The 20,792-nt window shown below is 37.8% G+C and overlaps 1 long non-coding RNA gene across 1 annotated transcript; it reads right to left on the bottom strand.

Moving 5' to 3' along the window:
* Nucleotides 1–1,162: 1,162 nt before the first annotated feature.
* On the bottom strand, nt 1,163–2,637 carry LOC121969386. The gene is made up of 3 exons (XR_006108558.1): nt 2,538–2,637; nt 2,355–2,441; nt 1,163–1,210 (listed from the first exon to the last, which is right to left on the bottom strand). It is a non-coding gene; the product is annotated as an uncharacterized LOC121969386 (long non-coding RNA).
* Nucleotides 2,638–20,792: the final 18,155 nt, after the last annotated feature.

The raw sequence follows: 20,792 nt of genomic DNA, 5'->3' as shown, positions 1-20,792 counted from the left end.
TTACTGAATCCATACGCTTAGTGTACTGATCAATTATTGAATCCAGATGCTCCTTAGTGTACTGATCTCGACTGTCCTGTATTCACCTACAAAAGAAACAAAACAAAACAATCATTACTGATGAGCATATATGAGCATTACTGATGGCTCTCAAAAAAAACAAAACAATCATCATGACTTTCTACCAAAAGAAACAAAATTTACATTAATCTTAATGAAGATTTTCAGATCCTTGATGTAAAATAGTTTTCAAATTGCATGCAGCTATCTGACTGCTTTATTAAACTGATCTCATGCAGCTTGTTCGCCGAGATTGTTCGCCGTTTTCAAATTTACTGGAGTGAAATTCTAACAATCTTTTTTCCATAGATTGTTTGTCGAGATTTATTAAACCGAACCATTTCTTTCTCCCTCTTTCCATGGAACTGGATTAAGTATTCATATAGAAAAAGTTGAAATAGATTTTCTTAAAACTCGAACATGCAACCTGCAAAATAAGTTAATAAATAAATATGGACTACGCAACAAAGTGACCATATGCCATCCACAACAGTTTTTTTTAGAGCATTAAGAAATTGCTACATAACTGGCTTCTTCCCTTTTGTTCTAACTAATTCCAAAATTAATAGCAAAAGAAAATAATTATGTACTCCAAATAATTAATTAACAGTTAATTTCAGACTTATGCTGAAGTCTCATTGAATAAAATGGCATTTCCTCATACCACAATATCCTAAAGCATTGAATGTCTAGGTCTGGACAGCTATGTTAATCCTGTGAGCACATTAAGATTCATGGGAAAATCATCATAGTGTGCATTGTACATTCAGTTTGTTTTCAGTGAATTATCTACTATTTATGATTTTGATGGACGAGGAATAGTCATGTCAACACTAATGGTTGTTGGTGTGGACCAATGTGAATTGTATTCTAAAGCTTACTAATTCCAGAGAATTGATATCTATTTCCAAACTAGATGAAGCTGAATAAAATTGCAAACGAAGAACTCATAACGAATAAGCATTACAAGAATGAAAAAGTATACAAATCAACTTATTTTCACTTTAAGTGATAAGTGAAATTATTCCAAACAATGTTAGAACTTATCTATAATACTACTAAATAAAATCTTATATTGGGATGAATGTGATCATTCAGTACTCATATTTTCTATCCATGCCATCTCTACCATGTAGTTTGAGCATTTCTCCTGTGAATGAAAATTGAGGAATAAGATTGAATGACAACTTAGAAAGGTCAATGAGAAATTGAATAAGGAAAAAAGTAATCATTATTTACATTTAACACATCAACTGCATACAGAACTTAGAAACTATCTTTTTTCCATACATCCCTCCAGGACTCCTATATAGATAGCTAGTGCAAAGAACGGATGAAAGACACATACACAATAGGAATACGACTGTAAATATGTGGAGCAAGCACCAAATTCATGAAAAGAAACTGAACACTAAAAGAACATATATATATTTTTTCTCTTTTGAGAAAGAAAGCAAGAAAAAAAGAGAGATCATACCTTAACATGCTTTACAAGAACGTGAATCTCACAACTCAAGATCCTGCTTTATCAAAACCAACACAAGATCACAGAAAATAAAAAAAGTATCTTTTCAAAAAAAAAAAAAAAAAGTCTTGTGAAGCAATGCATGTTAACAGCCTAATTAGCAGCAACAATCTGATAAACCAAAAAAAAAAAAAAGGAAATGTAAAAACACTTTGCTCCTTAAACCTCAATGGCGGATTATCAATTAAGAAACAAGGTAAAAGCGCCCAGATGAACGAGAAATCAATGAAAGCTGAAATAATCACCCTAAACGGGCAAAAAAAGTATCTTTATTCAAAAAATTAGTCTTGTGAAGTAATGCATGCTAATAGCATAAATAGCAGCATCAGTCTGATACACCAAACAAAAAAGAATGTAAAACACTTGGCTCCTTAAATCTCAATGGAAGCAAACAAGCCGAACATAAATGATTCACCCTAATCGCCTCTAATGAATCATGATGAGTTCATAGTGAGGAGATGGAACGAGATCATCGAACAAGGAAAACGAAGAACAAAGATATCAAATAGAACAAGGAAAAAGAGGGATAACACAAATAGCAGCAGCTCATAATTAAAACAAAAATGCTACTATTCAGAATAAACTAATAAATGATATAATAAGAGAAACTATGTTCAGTAGAATAGCAGTACTTATAGATAACAAACACATTTTGTGATTAGACAAGTTGAAATATCAGAGTTGAAGGGGTGAGGGATAGCACGAGATAAAAGAAACTCCAGTTAACAGCCAACTCCGATCATAAATATGAAGGGGTGAGGGAACACACCTACTCATAAATATGATCTTGTATACATTCTGCCAACTCCGATCGCACCTCATCAATTTCTTCTCGAGAATACTCTGCTTGTGTGAACTGTGAACATTAATGAGGAAAAAAAATCAACATTGACTTTGCATATTTTAAATAGTTTATTTCAAATAATTTGAGACATAAGCAAGTAAACATTACTATAGATCGTAGTGAATCTCTTTCGATAATTTCAACTTCTTCAACAATTTGTCTCATAAATCGCATCACATAGTAACCACATTGTTTGACATCTTGTTGTCGAGGAGCCTATGAAAATTAGAGACATATTATTAATGATAAACATACACATTAAAATATATGTTATATGTAATTACACATACCTTTACTATTACCCACATAGCCTTTTTTATACCTTTCCTTCCCTTGCTTGAATTAAACAATCTTAAGGCCCTTCATACGTTAATGATTTTTTTATATATGAGTTTTCTATTAACATAAATGCTTAATAAAAAAGAAATATGAACTCACATTTCCACTATATATTTCCAATCCTCATCATGAATGCGGTGCCTTAGAGAATCCAACAAATAAATAACTTCATTGTAAGGGTCAATAAAAGTGAGAATCGAATGGAAACTATGCAACAAACACATAATTAGTGCATATAATTCAATAAATTATCAAAAGACAACAATTGAAAGTGATGTTTTAATTCTTACTTACCCGATATTACATGGCACCAATACAAGTTGATCTACAGATGCACCACTTAGTCTGCCTGCCAAATGACTTGCCCTTTGGTTTAGCCTTTCAAACTTACCTTTTTTGTCATTTGCATTTCAAAAACATCTGAAAGAGTGCCTAAGCTAAGGATTTACTACTTCAGTCAACAACTTAAAGAAGAGAGCTACAAGCAACAAGCTGAAGAATGTTAGTGGTGCAGTAATTGACATTTCTACTAACTAAAGGAAGCACGCTAGTCTTTCTTAATAGAAATCGATTTCTGCAAAATAGTTGCGATGCAGTCAAATGAAGTTAACCTGTATGCAATACATACACTCCAGACATGTTAGGAAATGAATTGGGGATAGTTATCATGTTGACAAGGTACTACTTTGGGGATCTCTCCTGGACCAGTCGATTCAAAGATACATCATTTCATTTGAATGAAAGCAGTATACTAAGTAGGATCATTTCAAAATCAAATACCACCCATATTTTGCAAGAGAAGTGTATAGTAACAACAAGAAACTTAAATATACTGCACTTCACCTACCTAATGCCAGCCACACTTGGATCTTGAACTCCCGAGTCAATACCACCAATATCTCCAGAGGAATTCCGTAAGCCAGCAGTTGTCTTCATCATCATCTTCAGTATTGTGCTTCGGATTTTGGTCAGACCAATAGATGAAACCAATTTTGAGAATGTTAAAATCCGCAAGGTTTGACACAGGAGTAGAGTCTGGGCTTCGCACAACGATCATTAATTTATAACATATCCCTCCATCTAGGGCTCAGTATGGGCAAGAACCCTGACGGCGATTGAGGGAACCAGAGCCCGGGGGAAGGTGGCGGCTGCAGCCGGGGTGACGGCCCAGCCCCCAAAATTCCTGGTTGCGGCAACGACGAGAGGGCAAAGTTGGGAGTCAACGGCGTAGGGTAGCGGAACCCCGGCGAAAGCAGGGGGTAAGGAGATCTGGGCGAGAGCAGATCCAAAAACGCGGTCGGAGAAGGGAAGCGGACGACGGAGTAAGGGGAAGGGAGGGCGCGGGGAAGGGAGCAGCCTTGGGGAGGGAAGCGGCGGGCGGGGGTGGCGGGAGGTGTCGGAGCTGAGGAGGGAGCTTTCGAGGTAGCACATGTAGGCGGAGACGGGGGACTCCGCCCAGCTGGGGCCGGAGAGGAGAGGAGTTTGCTGGAGAGGAGTTTGCCAGAGAGGAGTTGGATGGAGAAGGCCGCGCGAGATGAGGAGTACTTGGGAGAAAGGTTCGGGACTTGAAAATGATCGGAAGATAGAAGTTGGGAGAAGGGTTTGGGTTTTCTACTCCTTACCTAGATCCAACGGTTTGTATTAATCAAGATTTAGATCCAACGGTTTGTATTAATCAAGATTTAGATGAGATTTTAAACATAGACAACACTTTTTAAAAAGTGTTGTCGTAGACACTAAAAATCAGTCTAATAGACAACGCTTTTTACAAAGCGTTGTCTTTGACCCGTAAAAATCACTAATAGACAACGGTTTTTAGAAAAGCGTTGTCTATTAATAAGAAAATAATGAAATAGACAACGCTTTTCACTAAAAGCGTTATTAAAAAAAAATAGACAACGTTTTTTATAAAAAGCGTTGTCGTTTAAATGTTGTAGAATCCCAATTTTCTTGTAGTGATTGGAGGAGAGTGACTAAGTGAGGACACATCCCAGTTGAGGGACAGTAGGCATCGGTTCAGGTTAGGTCCATTTTGGATCCCTAATCTAAGACCTTGACTAGTTCCTTGTCTGGGCAAAAGGAGAAAAAAGCCTTCGGATGAATAGTACCCGAATGCACCTTCAAGTATTGGAAGGCTCCTTTGCACTGTTCATGGAAGACGCCTTCAATAACCTAAAGATGCCTTCCAAGAGATAAATTTTGGACCCCATCGTAGATAAGGCACAGTAAAGTCAGGATTAAATTTACCACGTTGAATGAGCCTTTAATGGCTATGGAATGCGCCTTTCATGCTCTATTTAAGGCAGTCTCGATCAAGCTTCATTCAACAACTCATATATGAGCTACTACGCGTCAATTCGAGGTTCTGACTGCTCTGACTTCCTACTATGACTTTGCTGTGAAGCTTCTGTGCCCAACAATTACTCCAAGGACTTTCGATCATGGCCGGCAGATCGACATCGACACTCGTGCGCTCTCACTTTGATCCCTATGTGTTGATAACAAATTAATTTTTTTTTACTTAATTTCTACAAATGAAAAGTGTAGTATGTTACACTTTTCCGATCTCTTTGTACTTGATCTTCTCTTATGGAGGTACTAGAAGAGGTTTGTTAGTGGATTACTATAACGACCCGCCTTCTACTGACTAGGTTGTAAGGCCGGAGGTTACATTATGCTAAACTATTCTTGGGATACCACTGAATATTAAGGTGCGGAAAAGCTAAACTAATTAAAACTCTCTGTGATTTGCTGTAAAATCTTTAATCTATATTCAAAATACACCTCTGAAGTTGTACATATGCTAAAGAAGGGAACCTAAACTTTCCATTTAATCAAAAAGCTGAAATCAGACACTTCTAGCTGAAGTCAGACTCTTCAATCGATCGGCTGATCGATTGGAGTTATTTGATCAATCCATTGATCGATTCAACGTGCTACTGTGCACGGAGGTCAATTCTGAATCGATCGGCTGATCGATCCAGCCTGGACAATCGATCCGATAATCGATTCAGAGACTCTTTGTTCGTGGAAATTAACTTCCCGATCGATCGGCTGATCGATCCATGGCCGATCGATCAGCTGATCGATTCATCAGCTCTCTGTATGCGGCAGATCACTTCCCAAACGATCGGCTGATCAATTGGGGGCCCTCCAATCGATCGACTGATCGATTGGAGCTCTGATTTCTGCTGCATTTCAGTAACTTCGTGTATAACACGAGTGTATCAACCAATGACCATTGTAATATCACTAAGCATGACATGATTCATAACTTACCGACTAACATCAAGGTAGCTAGAATTCCAGGCATAACCTAGTGCATACTTTCACAATTCATAACATTTAGACATTCAAAAGGTGCAGGAAATCAACTATAAGGAGTTCTAATCCTTTAACTTGCTAGTCTCCAAGGTCTTTATTCCAAGTTCCTTCTCACACACATCTTGTCGCATTGCCCTCCAGCCTCCGCTAAACCATCTTCCCTTTACCTTTATCTGCAGTATAAGGAAAATGAAACTATAAGCTTGGGAGCTTAGTAAGAACCATCTACCTCACAAAACATGCATTCGAAGAAATTATGCTTCCAAAGGATGCTATTTGAAATACATGCTGATGATCATGCTGAAAATGCTAAAACATGGCATATGGACATACATGTCATAGCAGTCAAAGACTGAACATAAAGCTATTTGTTATTTCAATAAGAAAACTAAACTGAAGCTGAGCTATATTCACATATCTGGTTTGTGATGTTTGAAAACTATTTTCATACTTAGATAAAAATACTAATCATGTTGCTGTTGGGCCCGACAACTGTACTTGTTATGCACGCATCCCTAACTCGACCCGAGGTAGCTAGTCCCGAATCTAGTAGGGTTTACTAGGTTATCTAAACCTAGGGACGACTATGGGAGCCCAACCCAAGGACAACTAAGAGTCCAGTACAGTGCCACTAATAAAGTAAAATACTGATTTATTAGCTAATTTATCTTATCTACTTCTGACTAGGTTATCTGAACCTAGAGCTAGGTTATTTGAACCTAGAGGCGACTATGGGAGCCTACCCATTGGACCGTAGTCCCATATAACTGAAACAAGATCAAGCATGCTATTTAAACTGCTTCTATGACAATCAAATGAGCTATAAAATGCCTACTGGATCGTATAGCTGCACGAGTCATTTTATCGAGCACTTGGTGTGCTCTAACTCTCCTCAACTTACTAATCATGTATGTGGCTGAACTAAAAGCATAAAAATACATGATTAACTACTTATACTATAGGTGAGAGGTTACTTACATCCTGCGCTAAGTTTTCTTACAATCCGTTCGCTAGGTTTTACGGAGAAGAAGATCTCTTCAACGATCTTCTTACGTCCACGTGTTCTTCTCGCGGAGAGGAGCGTCCTCGTATTGGAGATGTCGCCGGAAGGTGCTCCTACGACCCTAGGGATGGAACCCTAGGTTTTTCCTTGGGCTTGTGCGCCGAGAGGATGAGGAAGAGGGAGGGGCGACGGTGAGGGTTTGAGGGATAGAGAAATTGTAGATCAAAAATAAGAATTCCCCACTTAAATTTCCTATTTATATTAAGTAATTAATTCGACCCAACTCAATCACAAATATAATTCCTCTCCTTTTCTTTCAGCACACCCCTGCTGGGGTGTTAGGATGTATACTAAAAGTCTAGCTTCTGGTATAAACATTTATCTAGAAATAAGAATCACTTTGGTCAAATGTCTAGCTACATTTATGATAAATGTAGTTGCTCAATTAATTTATATTGTAGATAACATGGTGTGTGGTGTCACACATAGAAGATCATGTTATCGGTTCCTTATAAATTATAAACAGTAGCTCACGACCAAGATGGAAAGGAACAAACCATTGGAAGGTCGTAGTATAATTAGGTATTAGTTTATCTTAACTATATAATTACACTAGTACACTTAGAGTGTATTGAGTAGGACCATTTGATGTTGTTCCTTTTATACTGACTTTATAAAGGAACAAAAACCTCAGTTATTATGGAAGTATGTGCTCTTAATCCTAATATAATAACAAATACATATAATTGATATTTATTTCTTTAATTTATCAATGGGTGAGATTTAGTTCGATGAATCAATAAGCCCGATAAGTTGGGAAATGATATCACTTATAGTGTGTGTTGTTGATTATAGAAGGAAACTGTGTCCTAGAGATACTAGGTTGATAATGTCCCCAAGAGGAGCTCATAAGGATTGTCATGTTAAACCCTGCAGGTGGACTTAGTCCGACATGACGATAAGGTTGAGTGGTACTACTCTTCGACTAAGATATTAATTAAATGAGTTGTCAGTAACTCGCTTAATTAGTGGACATTCGATATCTTAAACACAGGGAGACTAACACACTCATAATAAGAAGGAGCCCAAAAATGTAATTTGGAATTAGTGCGGTAGTTCAATGATAGTTCTCTAGTGGAATGAATTATCATTGATAAAATTAAGTTGTGTGTTCGGGGCGAACACGGGATGCTTAATTTTATCGGGAGACCAAAACCAATTCCTCCTCTCGGTCCCTATCATAGCCTCTATATAAAATCTTGTATCCATCTAAGTCCATCTTCTAATTCATGTAGTTGATGTTGCTATCTAAGTAAGCTTCACATTGTTGAAATCAACGTGAACAGAACATCAACTTATGTTGGTGTTGCTTATCAACATGAGAAGCAATTCACGTTTTTATGCTTGGCAATTAAGTCAACATGAATTACTTAAAATGTGAGAAAGCTTTGTTCACGGTTTTGCTTGGCAATTAAGTCAAACGTGATAAGTTCTGTTCACGTTTGGTTTTGCTTGCAAATTTAAATCAACATGAGAAGTTTGATGATGTGTCAACATGGAATTAAGAGGAGAATAAGTTTTAATTAAAATCTTTCTTGTCATGGAGATTTATTTTTAAAGGAAAGATTTTAAGTTTTCCTTGTTTATAAATATCGATATGTTTAAAGAGAGATTTTAATTTATAAGTTTCCTTTTTTACAAATCATCATGAAGGGATAAATTGTTAGAGAAATTTTATTTTTAAAATTTCCGGAAACAAATTAGGAAGGTTTTAATTCTTGATTGAATTAAATTTCCTTTGCTTAGATTATTGTGGCCGGCCATGTTGGTTAATAAAAGAGAAATTGATTTTATATCAATTAAATTTATTTTTCATGGCAAAGGAATTAAGGAAGTTTTTATTAAAATTTCCTTATTTGCCAAGACCAAGGATTATAGAAGAGGGGGTAGAGGTGCCTTCATGATTAGAACTCTATTATTTTTCCTCTCTCTTTTTCTTCCTTGGTATGGCCGGCCATCCTCTCCTCCTCTCTTCTCTTTGATGGCCGAACCTCATCCTCTTGTGGAGATTTATATGGTGGCCGGATCAAGTCTAGAGAAGAAGAAGAAGAAGGAGAGAAAGAAAGCTTTGTTTCTAGCATCCCTTGGAGCATGGTGGTGGTGGTCGAACCTCTTCATCCTAGGAGAAGTTTTGATGGCCGAAACTTGTAAGGAAGAAGAAGGTGCTTGGTGGTTCTCATCTCGGAAGATCGTTGCCCACACAACGTCTGAGGTTAGAAGAGGAATACGGTAGAATATCAAGAGGTCTTTCTAAAAGGTATAATTAGTATTTTTCCTTTCCGCATCATACTAGTTATTTTTGGAAATAATACCAAATACAAGAGGCATACGATTTTAGTTTTTCGAATTTATTTTCGATATAGTGTTCTTTTGTTTTTCTTTTCCTTGTGATTTGATTGTTCCTTTCGGTTAACCTAAATTTATTTTAGGAAATTAAATATTAGCTTTCTATAAAAGGTTTTGTCTAGTCGGTGGTGGTTGCTCCCATATCCAAGAAGGCCATGTGCCTCGCCACGTCAGTACTGGGAACCAATTATGGAAATTAATATTTAATGGAATTAATAACTTAGGTGATTTGGATCAAACGTGTAAAGTTCCGCAGGAGATCCAAGTCAAAACCTAAAAGAATAAATAGATTAAGTTTTGGATCAAACGTGTTAAGCTCCGCAGGCGGTCCAAAATTTAATTTAAAAGAACACATGGTAGCTAGGAAAAGGTTCAGACCTTTGTACAAAATTTTTGTACAGTGGAACCTCTAGGTTTTCCGAGTAGCAACCAACAATTGGTATCAGAGCTAGGGTTTTGCCTCTGTGTATTTGGTATTAGTTTAATTATGCACATGTCATACATAATTTAGGCAGGTTAATAGTAGGATGTGCTAACTTTGTGGATGCAGGATCCAACTATTATGGCTTTTAGTTATTATGTGTGTAATTGGACCCTTGGACATGTCAAGGGCATTTATCTGTGTGTGCATGATTGTATTAAAATACAGCAGGAGCTGTATTTAGTTTTATTAGGATTTTATTTTTGATCTAGATACATATACATTCCTTTTATGGAATATAGGATCAAAATGTAAAATTCTATTTATGTCGCGGATCGAATCTTGCAAAGCGTGGAACCTTCTAAGGACCAGAGGCGCAGCGGAACTAGGAGCAAGATGGATGCGACAGCTAGACCCGGTGGCGGTGGCCAAATATGGCAGCTGCTTGGGATGACAACACACGGAGGACAACTAGAGATAAAAGCCATAATAGTTGAAAATTAGATTTTCTATTTATTGCTTTTATATTGTGCTGTGTGTGCATGTTAGTATACATGACTAGTAGGCTAGCATAGTTAAAATTCCTCGTTTATAAATAACTAAGTGGGAGAGGGATTTTAAATAAATCCCATGGTCTCCATTACTGGTTTGTAAGTGATGCAAACAAGCTTGCGCGTTGGCTCTGAGTGCCTTCCTCCATAACGGATGAGCTTGTTTGTGGATCACTAGAACAAACTTCCATTTTTGGATGACTATAGGAAGTTAATTAAGAGCGTGTGATCTTCCCCAACGGAAGAGGCATAATCTTATTAATGGACTTAGTGTTAAGTAATGGTATACACTTAGACACATCTAATAGTATCCTCCCCATCGGAGTCACTGCTATTATTTGTGTGACCAAATGAAACCAACTATTAATTTGTCATAAAACTAGGTTGACAAGATAATAAAATTAAAGGGTTAAAACCCCTCTTACAAATGATTGATTTTGTATACGTCCACACTAACGTGGCATACAAAATTAACGGTGTTTGAGATAATTTTATTTGTCATAAAGATACGTTGACAAGATAGTTAATGGGTAAAACCCTCCTTTTACAAATGTTGAATTTGTATACGTCCACACTAACGTGGCATGCAAAATTCACGGTGTTTGAGGTGTTGGTGAATTTAAATAATATTGTTTGAGGAATCAATATTTTATTTTAAATTCAAAAAGTTTTGACCAAATATTTGATCAAAGACAGATCAACTATTAATTTTATTCGTCATAAAGTAAAGTTGACGAGATAATAAAATTAATGGATGAAATCTCCTCTTTAATTTTGTATACGTCCACACTATCGTGGCATACAAAATTCATGGGGATTTTAAAGAATTGATCTTGACCAAATATTTTTGTGATTCTTAGGATTTAAAATGTTTGTCAATCCTCTAGTTGTTATAATATAGAAAAGACTTAGTAGTCCCAATTGTAATGATTGGAAATAGGACTTGAACATTAAGGTAGACTGTCTTCTTAGAACTAAGAACAATATAGGTGTATTTAATTCATTAGTTGAAACATGTTTAGTGGTGTTATCTACCAGAACCTGGAGTGTAGATACAGATGCCATCAATCATGTCCGCAATTCATTGCAGGGTTCCAGGAAATCCGGCAACTAAATGAAAATTAAAACACCGTCCACATGGGCACTACTGTAAAAATGGTAGCTGTTGCAGTGGGAGATGTTTATCTTTTGATAAGAATAAAACATGGATTTTTGAGTAATTGTCTTTACGCACCAAGTTTAGAAAGAACTAGTTTTCAGTTTCTAAACTATTCAAAGAACTTGATATTCTGCCTCTTTTAATAACAAAGTTGTTATTAAGAAAAAGAGGGAAGTTATCTGTTCTGGTACGTTGGTTGGCAATTTATAAATCCAATAACTCCCACGATGCAACAAATGGAAATTAGTAACACATCTTCTAATTTTAAGAGAAAGCAACCTTCGGAAATAAACCATTAATATCTTTGGCATCTAAGGCTAGGTTATATTAACTTGAGTAGGATTCATTGGTAGCTGATGAACTTTTGGGTTCATTGGTAGTGGAAATCTTTCCAACCTGTGAGTCTTACTTGGAAGAAAAAATAACCAAGAAGCTTTTAAGTCCAAGGGGTATGGAGTCAAAGATATGTTGAAATCGGTTCATTCTGATTTGTGTGATCCTATGACTATCCAGACAAGAGGTAGTATTGAATATTTCGTCTATTTTATAGACAACTATTCAAGATACAAATAAATTTACTTAATGTACCGCAAGACTAAGTACTTTGATTAGTTCAAAGAGTACAAGGCTGATGTGGAGAAACGTCAAAGTAAAAGTATCAAGACACTACGGTAAGATTGTAGTGGCAAGTACCTCTTGGGAGAATATAGGAGTCACTTATCAGAAGTAGGGATTCAATCCCAACTAACTGCACCTGGTACACCCCAACAGAATAGTGTAGTAGAAAGAAGGTAAAGGACTCTTATGAAATAATTAGATAGATGATGAGTTATTCAGAAAATTACCAAATTTGTTTTAAGGATAAATTCTGAAAACGAAAGTGAACATAGTACCTTCCAAGTTAGAACTCTCTACTCATATAGAATTGCTGAATAGGCGTAAGCCTATTTCGAAGCATATTCGGATTCGGGTAGTCCAGCACATATGCAGAAGAGAGACAATGATAAGTTGGACAGGAATTCACTTGTTTGTGGGTTATCCTAGAGAAATGAAAGTAGGTTTATAGTCTTAAAAATTAGAAGGTCATCAATGACCGATTTTTATAAAAGGACTATGTAATAAACCATGTGCCCATAAGAAAATTTGTTCTTAAGGAAATAATAAAAGACATGTCTAATCTAGTACCAATTGTACAAGATGAGATACCACAAGGAAACTGCAACACGTATCACAAATGATACACAATTACAGAAAATGCCTTGTCGTAGTGGGAGGGTTGTTAGGCAACCTAAAAAGATTTATGTTTTGGGAGAGTTTTTGGACTCGATCCCTGGAAGATATGAACCTGATCCCCGGACATATGACGAAGCACTCCAAGATAAAGATGCAATATCTTGGCAAAGAGTAATGAATAACAGAATTAGAATATATGTATTCTAATAAAATCTGGAAGCTTGTAGAACCTCCAAATGGTGTAAAAGTCTTTGGGTATAAAAAGGTCTATAATAGGAAAAGAGGGATAGACAGGAAGGTAGAAACTTTCAAAGCAAGGCTAGATGAAAAAGGAAACTTTTTCACTGGTAGCCATGCTTAAGTCTATCCGGATACTTTTATCTATTTGGTAAGTGGATGTCAAGACAACATTCCTTAATGGAAGTCTTGAAGAAAGCATCCATATAAAGCAACCAGAAGGGTTCATTGCAAAGGGCTAAGAGTATCTTGTGTGCAAGCTCAATCAGTCTATGGACTGATGCAAAGCTTCAAGGTCTTGGAACATCCAGTTTATCAAAGTAATCCAGAACTATAGATTTATTGAGTAAACGGATAAGTCTTGTGTATACAAAAGGTGTGATGGAAACGTGGTGGTATTTCTTGTACTATACGTAGATAACATTTTTGGTAGTTGGAAACAATATCAAAATGTTGTCAGAAGTAAGGGTATGGTACTCCAAACAATTTGATATAAAGGACTTGGAAGAATGTATATATTCTTGAGATCAAAGTAATAAGGGATCGCAAGAAAAGAATATTTTTACTTATCCCAAGCTTCATATATCGGAAAAATCCTTGCTCGTTTTAAGCATGCAGAACTCTAAGAAAGTTTTCTTACCTTTTAGGCATGGAGTAGCTTAATCTAAAGAGACGTCTCCGAAGACATTAAAAGAGATAAATGACATGAAGGCAGTTCCTTATGCTTCGGCTCTGGGAAGTCTAATGTATGCAATGTTGTGTACGAGACAGGATATCTGTTTTACCGTGGACACGGTTAGCAGATATCAAAGTAACCCTTGACAAGGACATTAGTCTGCAGTAAAGCATATATTGAAGTATCTTAGAGGCACTAGAGATTATATGCTGGTTTACAAGGCAGCTATTTTGGTCCCTGTGAGTTGCATTGATTTTGACTTCCAATCGGATAAGGACAATAATAAGTCAACCTCGGGGTTTTGTGTTTACTTTAGGAGGTAAAGTCATAACTATGGAAGAGTGATAAGCATAGGTGTTTTTCTGGACTCCACCATAGAAGCTTAGTATATGGCAAGCCTCTGAGGTAGCCATAAAAGCTGAATGACTCAATAACCTCAAGATAGACTTAGACATGATTTCTAGTTTGTCCAAAGATTATTACAATTTATTGTAATAATATTGGTGGAGTAGCAAACTCGAAGAAACCATAAGTCTATAAGGCAAGTAAACACAATAGAGCGCAAGTACCACCCAATACGAGAAATCGTATAAACGAGGAGAAGTTGTTGCCGCCTAGATTGCATCAGGTGATGACCTATAGATCCTTTCACTAAGGTCCTTAAGGCAAGAGCTTTTGATGGGCATGTTGAAGGGTTGGGAATCAGATGTATGGTAGCAAGTATGGCAGCTTAGTCTTTTAGTATAAGTGGGAGATTGTTAGGATGTATACTAAAAGTCTAGCTTCTGGTATAAACATTTATCTAGAAATAAGAATCACTTTGGTCAAATGTCTAGCTACATTTATGATAAATGTAGTTGCTCAATTAATTTATATTGTAGATAACATGGTGTGTGATGTCACACACAGAAGATCATGTTATCGGTTCCTTATAAATTATAAACAGTAGCTCACGACCAAGATGGAAAGGAACAAACCATTGGAAGGTCGTAGTATAATTAGGTATTAGTTTATCTTAACTATATAATTACACTAGTACACTTAGAGTGTATTGAGTAGGACCATTTGATGTTGTTCCTTTTATACTGACTTTATAAAGGAACAAAAACCTCAGTTATTATGGAAGTATGTGCTCTTAATCCTAATATAATAACAAACACATATAATTGATATTTATTTCTTTAATTTATCAATGGGTGAGATTTAGTTCGATGAATCAATAAGCCTAATAAGTTGGGAAATGATATCACTTATAGTGTGTGTTGTTGATTATAGAAGGAAACTGTGTCCTAGAGATACTAGGTTGATAATGTCCCCAAGAGGAGCTCATAAGGATTGTCATGTTAAACCCTGCAGGTGGACTTAGTCCGACATGACGATAAGGTTGAGTGGTACTACTCTTGGACTAAGATATTAATTAAATGAGTTGTCAGTAACTCGCTTAATTAGTGGACATTCGATATCTTAAACACAGGGAGACTAACACACTCATAATAAGAAGGAGCCCAAAAATGTAATTTGGGATTGGTGCGGTAGTTCAATGATAGTTCTCTAATGGAATGAATTATCATTGATAAAATTAAGTTATGTGTTCGGGGCGAACACGGGATGCTTAATTTTATCGGGAGACCAAAACCAATTTCTCCTCTCGGTCCCTATCATAACCTCTATATAAAATCTTGTATCTATCTAAGCCCATCTTCTAATTCATGTAGTTGATGTTGCTATCTAAGTAAGCTTCACATTGTTGAAATCAACGTGAACAGAACATCAACTTATGTTGGTGTTGCTTATCAACATGAGAAGCAATTCACGTTTTTATGCTTGGCAATTAAGTCAACATGAATTACTTAAAACGTGAGAAAGCTTTGTTCACGGTTTTGCTTGGCAATTAAGTCAAACGTGATAAGTTCTGTTCACGTTTGGTTTTGCTTGCAAATTTAAATCAACATGAGAAGTTTGATGATGTGTCAACATGGAATTAAGAGGAGAATAAGTTTTAATTAAAATCTTTCTTGTCATGGAGATTTATTTTTAAAGGAAAGATTTTAAGTTTTCCTTGTTTATAAATATCCATATGTTTAAAGAGAGATTTTAATTTATAAGTTTCCTTTTTTACAAATCACCATGAAGGGATAAATTGTTAGAGAAATTTTATTTTTAAAATTTCCGGAAACAAATTAGGAAGGTTTTAATTCTTGATTGAATTAAATTTCCTTTGCTTAGATTATTGTGGCCGGCCATGTTGGTTAATAAAAGAGAAATTGATTTTATATCAATTAAATTTATTTTTCATGGCAAAGGAATTAAGGAAGTTTTTATTAAAATTTCCTTATTTGCCAAGACCAAGGATTATAGAAGAGGGGGTAGAGGTGCCTTCATGATTAGAACTCTATTATTTTTCCTCTCTCTTTTTCTTCCTTGGTATGGCCGGCCATCCTCTCCTCCTCTCTTCTCTTTGATGGCCGAACCTCATCCTCTTGTGGAGATTTATATGGTGGCCGGATCAAGTCTAGAGAAGAAGAAGAAGAAGGAGAGAAAGAAAGCTTTGTTTCTAGCATCCCTTGGAGCATGGTGGTGGTGGTCGAACCTCTTCATCCTAGGAGAAGTTTTGATGGCCGAAACTTATAAGGAAGAAGAAGGTGCTTGGTGGTTCTCATCTCGGAAGATCGTTGCCCACACAACGTCTGAGGTTAGAAGAGGAATACGGTAGAAGATCAAGAGGTCTTTCTAAAAGGTATAATTAGTATTTTTCCTTTCCGCATCATACTAGTTATTTTTGGAAATAATACCAAATACAAGAGGCATACGATTTTAGTTTTTCGAATTTGTTTTTGATATAGTGTTCTTTTGTTTTTCTTTTCCTTGTGATTTGATTGTTCCTTTCGGTTAACCTGAAGTTATTTTAGGAAATTAAATATTAGCTTTCTATAAAAGGTTTTGTCTAGTCGGTGGTGGTTGCTCCCATATCTAAGAAGGCCATGTGCCTCGCCACGTCAGTACTGGGAACCAATTATGGAAATTAATATTTAATAGAATTAATAACTTAGGTGATTTGGATCAAACGTGTAAAGTTCCGCAGGAGATCCAAGTTAAAACCTAAAAGAACAAATAGATTAAGTTTTGGATCAAACGTGTTAAGCTCCGCAGGCGGTCCAAAATTTAATTTAAAAGAACACATGGTAGCTAGGAAAAGGTTCAGACCTTTGTACAAAATTTTTGTACAGTGGAACCTCTAGGTTTTCCGAGTAGCAACCAACATGGGGCCCCTTGGTTACTAGAGTCACCCTATACGTCATAGAGTCCATAGGTTGCGGGTTCAATTCCCGCTTAGGCTGTTTTACGTTTTTTATTTAATTTTGCTACTTCTGCTACTCCAAAAATTCTATAAAAATATTCTAAAATTCTAGAAAAATAATAGGATATTTCTAAAATTGATTTGAGAATTTTTGGCCGTTACAATCCCCCATACCTTATAAAAAGTTCGTCCTCGAACTTAGAATAACTCTGGGTACTTCTGTCTCATACTAGCTTCTGTCTCCCAAGTTGCCTCTTCTGTTGTGTGATTTTGCCAAATGACTTTTACTAATGGTACTTCCTTGTTCCGTAATTTCTTAACTGCTCGGTCTACTATCTGAATAGGCCGACTGTCATAGCTGAGGTCTTCGCGGACTTGTACCGACTGAGGCTCAATCACCTGGGTGGCATCTGGGATATGCTTCTTCTGCATTGAGACGTGAAATACATTATGGATAGCTGACATCTCCTGTGGTAGCTCTAGCTCATATGCTACCTTGCCAACTCTTCTAGTGATAAGGTATGGTCCCACATATCTGGGACTTAACTTGTCCTTCTTCCCAAAACGTATTACTCCCTTCATGGGAGCCACTCGGAGGAATACCGTATCCCCAACTGAAAACTCTAAGGGTCGACGCCGTGTATCAGCATAGCTTTTCTGGCGACTCTGAGCTGTCACTATCCTTTGGCGGATTTACTGTATGACTGCTGTGGTATCTGCTACTAGATCGGTCTGAAGTTCTAGTTCTTTCTGTTCACCATTTTCATACCAACAGATTGGAGATCTACACCTCCGCCCGTAGAGAGCCTCGTAGGGTGCCATGCTAATGGTGGCCTGATAGCTATTGTTGTATGCAAATTCTGCTAAACACAGGTATTTGCACCAACTTCCCTTGAAGTCTAGGGCACATGCTCGGAGCATATCTTCGAGTACCTAATTTACTCGCTCCGTCTGACCATCTGTCTGAGGATGAAAAGCTGTGCTAAACTTTAACCTGGTGCCCAATGCCGACTGCACACACTCCCAGATGTGTGATGTGAATCTACTGTCTCTGTCTGAAATGATGGTTCGAGGAACTCCATGCAGTCTAACAATCTCATTGAGATACAACTGAGTTAGCTATTCCATGGAGTAGGAAATCCTGATGGCTAAGAAATGGGTTGATTTAGTCAATTTGTCGACTATTACCCAGATGACATCAAAACTATTTGTGATTTTGGGTAGTCCCACTATGAAATCCATAGAGATATCCTCCCACTTCCATTCTAGAATCTGAATAGGTTGTAGAACTCCTCCTGGTCTCTGGTGTTCTGCCTTGACCCTCTTGCAGGTCAGACAGATACTGACATGTCTAGCGATATCTCTTTTCATCCCAGGCCACCAAAATCGTCTCTTTAGGTCTTGATACATCTTGGTGGAACCAGGATGCATCGCGTAAGGAGTCCTGTGAGCCTCGTCTAGGATCTTCCTCCATAGTTCCTCCTGATCCGGAATGCATAGTCTGTCACCAAAATGTAATACCCCACTATCAGATACTTTGAACTCTCCACTTCCTGATTCTGCTAACCCTTGCTTGATTTTCTGAATTTCAGGGTCCTGATCCTGAGCTGTCTGGATGTCACCAAGCAGGGTAGATACCAATGTCATAGAGAGAGTTGTCCAACTATAAGTTCGAGACCAAAATCTGTAATCTCCTTTTGTAGGGGCGGTGACATGGCTGCTAGGGATAGTAAGGTGGCACTGGACTTCCTGCTAAGTGCATCTGCCACCTTATTGGCCTTTCCTGGGTGGTAGAGGATGTCTATGTCATAGTCTTTGACTAGCTCGAGCCATCTGCACTGTCGCATATTCAGATCCTTCTGAGTGAATAAGTACTTCAGACTCTGATGATCTGTATACACTCTGCACTGAGCTTCGTACAAGTAATGTCTCTAAATTTTGAGGGCGAAGACAACTGCTGCAAGCTCAAGGTCATGAGTAGGGTAGTTCCTCTCATAGTCCTTGAGTTGTCCGGAGGCATAGGCGATCACCCTGCCATTTTGCATCAGTATTGCTCCTAGTCCTAATTTAGAGGCGTCACTGTAAATATCAAAGCTGTCTGTATTTTCTGGCAGAGTCAGAATGGGAGCACTGGTCAATCTTCTTTTTATCTTGATAAAACTATTCTCACAATCCTCTGTCCACTGAAATTTTCTGTTCTTCCTGGTGAGAGCTGTCAGTGGGGAGACTATCCTGGAGAAATCCTCTACAAATTTTCTATAATAGCCTGCTAGTCCCAGAAAACTTCTGATTTCACTGGCGTTCTTAGGTCTTTTCCAGTTACTCACAACCTCTATCTTATTGGGGTCTACCATGATACCATCCTTGGAGATGATGTGACCCAGAAAGGATACCTGATTGAGCCAGAATTCACATTTCATGAACTTGGCATACAGCTGGTTCTGCAGAAGGGTCTGCAATACTATGTTCAGGTGCTCTGCGTGTTCTTCCTGAGTCCTGGAATAGATAAGAATGTCGTCGATGAACACGATAACAAACTTATCTAAGTATTCTCTGAATACTCTGTTCATGAGGTCCATGAAAGTAGCTGGAGCATTCATCACGCTAAAGGACATGACTACGAACTCATATGCCCGTATCTGGTCCTGAAAGCTGTCTTGGGTATGTCACCTTCTTTAACTTTCACCTGGTGATATCCCGATCTGAGGTCTATTTTAGAGAACACTGCTGCTCCCTTTAGCTAATCAAATAGGTCATCTATCCTGGGAAGAGGATACCTATTCTTAATCGTGACTTGGTTTAGTGCCCGGTAGTCTATACACAGGCGCATGCTCCCGTCCTTCTTCTTCACGAACAATACAGGCGCTCCCCATGGCGAGTGACTAGGGCGTATGAAGCCCTTGTCGAGCAGCTCCTATAGTTGCTCCTGAAGTTCCTTCAGTTCTGTTGGAGCCATACGGTAGGGTGCTTTGGAGATGAGATTCATATCGGGGATGAGTTCTATCTCAAATTCAATCTCTCTGTCCGGTGCTAGGCCTAGTAACTCCAGGGAAGACTGCTGGGTAGTCACATACAACTCGAACCTCTTCTATCTTTTGGTCCTTGTCCTGACTGGTATTGACTACATGTGCTAGGAACCCCGTACATCCTGACTCCAATAGTTTCTGTGCTTTCAAAGCCGAGAGAAACTTCTTGGCCTTTCTCTTTGGTTCTCCGATGTACCCAAACTGCACTCCTACTTCGGGTTGGAATACAACTTTTTGTTTACGACACTCTATGGAGGCACCGTACTTGATCAGAAAGTCCATTCCCAAGATGACATCATAGTCGGCCATATCTAGCACTATCAAATCACCAAAAAGCTCCCTGTCTGCTATAATAACTGGCACTGCTCAGAGCCAGTGCATGGATGCCATAATTTCTCCTGAAGGTAGTGTTGTCAAAAACTGACCACTGAGTACATCTGGAGGTATTGTTAACTTTTCGGCGAATGCCCTGGATATAAAAGAATGGGTTGCCCCAGTATCGAATAAGACAGTTGCACTTTACTGTAAAATACTAATATGACTTGTAACAACTGTCGAGGCATTTGCTACGTCCTCTCTGGTGAGTGAGTAGATCCTCGCGTTCGTTGTGGCTGAGGGGGCTTCTAGTCTGCCTTGGCTGATGCGTGGACCATTTAAAGCATCCTGCATCTGGTGTGACTGTGCTGGCTT

The sequence above is a fragment of the Zingiber officinale genome, chromosome 1B (genome assembly GCF_018446385.1).
Source record: "Zingiber officinale cultivar Zhangliang chromosome 1B, Zo_v1.1, whole genome shotgun sequence".
NCBI lineage: Eukaryota > Viridiplantae > Streptophyta > Magnoliopsida > Zingiberales > Zingiberaceae > Zingiber > Zingiber officinale.
Note: the sequence above shows the minus strand (reverse complement) of the source record. Positions and strands in the feature narration are given on the sequence as shown.